The 3,508-nt window shown below is 37.9% G+C and overlaps 1 pseudogene; it reads left to right on the plus strand.

Annotated features, from left to right (window-relative positions):
- Positions 1 to 1,296: 1,296 nt before the first annotated feature.
- Positions 1,297 to 1,954, plus strand: LOC121024815 (uncharacterized protein C12orf31 homolog; annotated as a pseudogene).
- The last annotated feature ends 1,554 nt before the right edge of the window (positions 1,955 to 3,508 follow it).

A 3,508-nucleotide genomic window follows, 5' to 3' on the forward strand; every position in this document is an offset into this window, starting at 1 on the left:
CTCAATGTAAAGAAATTGTTTGTATTTCTATACACCAATAAATTAAGCAACAGAAAGAGAAATAAAGAAACTGATCCCATTCACAATTGCACCAAGAACCATGAAATACCTAGGAATAAATCTAACCAAAGATGTAAAAGATCTGTATGCTGAAAACTATAGAAAGCTGTTGAACGAAATTGAAGACACAAAGAAATGGAAAAACATTCCACGCTCATGGACTGGAAGAATAAATATTATTAAACTGTCAATACTACCCAAAGCAAGCTACACATTCAATGCAATCCCAATCAAAATTGCACTGGCATTCTTCTCAAAGCTAGAAAAAAAATCCTAATATTTGTATGGAACCACAAAAGGCCCCAAATAGCCAAAGTAATATTGAAGAAAAAAAAAAACCCAAGTGGGAGGCATCACAATCCCAGACTTCAGCCTCTACTACAAAGCTGTAATCATCAGGACAGTATGGTACTGGCACAAAAACAGACATATAGACCAATGGGATAAAATAGGGAACCCAGAATTTGACCCACAAATGTATGGCCAACTAATCTTTGACAAAGCAGGAAAGAGTATCCAAAAGAAAAAAGACAGTCTCTTTAGCAAATGGTGCTGAGAGAACTGGACAGCAACATGCAGAACAATGAAACTAGGCCACTTTCTTACACTATCCACAAAAATAAACTCAAAATGGATGAAGGACCTGAATGTAAGACAGGAAACCATCAAAACCCTAGAGGAGAAAAGAGGCAACAACCTCTCTGACCTCAGCCGCAGCAATTTCTTACTTGACACATCTCCAAAGGCAAGGGAATTAAAAGCAAAAATGAACTATTGGGACCTCATGAAGATAAAAAGCTTCTGCACTGCAAAGGAAACAACAAAAGGAAAAGGCAACTAACGGAATGGGAAAAGATATTTGCAAATGACATATCGGATAAAGGGTTAGTATCCAAAATCTATAAAGAACTTACCAAACCCAACACCTGAAAAACAACCCAGTGAAAAAATGGGAAGAAAACATGAGTAGACACTTTTCCAAAGAAGACATCCAGATTACCAGCAGACACATGAAAAGATGTTCAACATCAATCATCATCAGGGAAATACAAATCAAAATCCCATCTCACATGGGTCAGTGTGGCTAAAATTAACAACGTAGGAAACAACAGATGCTGGTGAGGATGTGGAGAAACGAGAACCCTCTTGCACTGCTGGTGGGAATGCAAACTCGTGCAGCCACTCTGGAAAACAGTGTGGAGGTTCATCAAAAAATTAAAAATAGAGAAGGCTTCCAGTCAGCGTGGTCTCCATGCCATCTGCGAGTTTCTGACTTTCCTGCTTTCCAGGTAACATATGGCTAAAACCTTATGGAGTAAGTGGAAAAGGAAGATGCATTCTGAAAAGAGATAAAAGGGTGCCCCACAGGAACTTAGCAGACTTAAAAGTATTCTTAAAATAGATAATGATGTTTTAATGAAAGATGTTCAAGAGATAGCAACTGTGGTGGTACCTAAACATTGTCAAGAGAAAACTGAATGTGTGGTACAAGATGAAAAAGATGACATGAAGATGGAGACTGATATTAAGAGAACCAAAAAGAGTCCTCTAGACCAGCATGGACAATACCCCATATGGATGAACCAGAGACAAAGGAAAAGGCTGAAGGCATAGTGAGAAAAAGGGAAGGGGGAAAGCAAAGCAAAAGCAGTAAAGGCAGCAAAGGTTTGGCCTGGTAGACTCTTTAAAAACTTGAAAAATCCTACATGGGACAGGTCTTCGATTAGAATGTATATGTGGATTTCAACTTTCATCAGATGAAAACTGTGTTCCCAGATTTACCTTGGTCTTTCTCTTCAAACCCAACTTAACTCCTCAAATTTGTTTTGGGAGCTTGATAAGATATATTCTTTGATAAATGAAAGCGACACTGATATTTTAATTGGATGCTGTCCAATGTCCAGGGGTTCTCAGACATCAAAATTCTGTCAAGTGTTACTGTGGTTGTAGTTGTTTTGGTCTCCATACAGATAAAAAAAGATATTAACTGACACATTTGAGCTAATTCAGGTTTAAATAAAACTTACACAACTAAAAATATTTCAGGGTATCTTATAAGCACTACTTCTTTAGAATTTTGATTTTGTTTAATTCAGAATAAAAGATATTTTGTCAAAAAAAAGTTTTAAAAAGAACTACCCTACGACCCAGCAATAGCACTACTAGGAATTTACCCAAGGGATACAGGAGTGCTGATGCAGAGGGGCACTTGTACCCCAATGTTTATAGCAGCTCTCTCAACAATAGCCAAATTATGGAAAGAGCCTAAATGTCCATCAACTGATGAATGGATAAAGACGTGGTTTATATATACAATGGAATACTACTTGGCAATGAGAAAGAATGAAATCAAGCCATTTGCAGCAACGTGGATGGAACTGGAAGGTATTATGCTAAGTGAAATAAGTCAAAGAAAGACAGATGTCATATGTTTTCATTCATATGTGGATATTGAGTAACTTAACAGAAGACCATGGGGGAAGGGAAGGGGAAAAAATAGTTACAAACAGAGAGGGAGGGAGGCAAACAATAAGAGACTCTTAAATATAGAGAAAAAACTGAGGATTGATGGGGGTGGGGGAGAGGTGAAAAGGGTGATGTGCATTGAGGAGGGCACTTGTTGGGATGAGCACTGGGTGTTGTATGTAAGCAATGAACCACAGGAAACTACCCCAAAAACCAAGAGCACACTTTACACACTGTATGTTAGCCAATTTGACAATAAATTATATTTTTTAAATAAATAATAATTCAAGCAATATATATCAGTGATTAAGTGCATGACTTTCATAATCACAAACCTAGGCATAAGCTTCCTTGATGTATGATACAGTGTAAGGTACTCAACCTCCCTTTACCCGTTTCCTAATTTATATTATGAGAATAATGATAGTACCAATTTAATAAATTTGTGGCAAGGATTGGGCTCCTGGGTAGCTCAGTTGGTTGAGCGTCTGACTTTGACCTCATGGTTTGTGGGTTCGAGCCCCGCATTGGGCTCTGTGCTGACAGCTCGGAATCTGGAGCCTGCTTCAGATTCTGTGTCTCCCCCCTTCTCTTCCCTCCCCTGCCTGCACTGTGTCTCTGTCTCTCAAAAATAAATAAATATTTTAAAAATGTAAAAAAAATTGTGGCAAGAATTAACAAAACTATATACATGTACACACATATACCTGTACATACACACACGCACACACACACACACACACACACACCCCAATTCATGAAGTGCTTGGAACATAGTAAGCAACCAATAAATGGTAACTATAATAATCATCTAGATGATTATCTCTTTATTAGGTCACAAAATATATAAAGCTTAACTCACAGACACAATGTAGAACATTATAGATATCAAATGTGATGAATCTATGTCCACGAGGCCTGTATCTGATTTAGCATGCCATCCTACAAGTCCAGCGATAACACTGTTAGCCCCAAAAGAACC

This window comes from Herpailurus yagouaroundi, unplaced genomic scaffold (assembly GCF_014898765.1).
Source record: "Herpailurus yagouaroundi ecotype Mexico unplaced genomic scaffold, PumYag 67203, whole genome shotgun sequence".
NCBI lineage: Eukaryota > Metazoa > Chordata > Mammalia > Carnivora > Felidae > Herpailurus > Herpailurus yagouaroundi.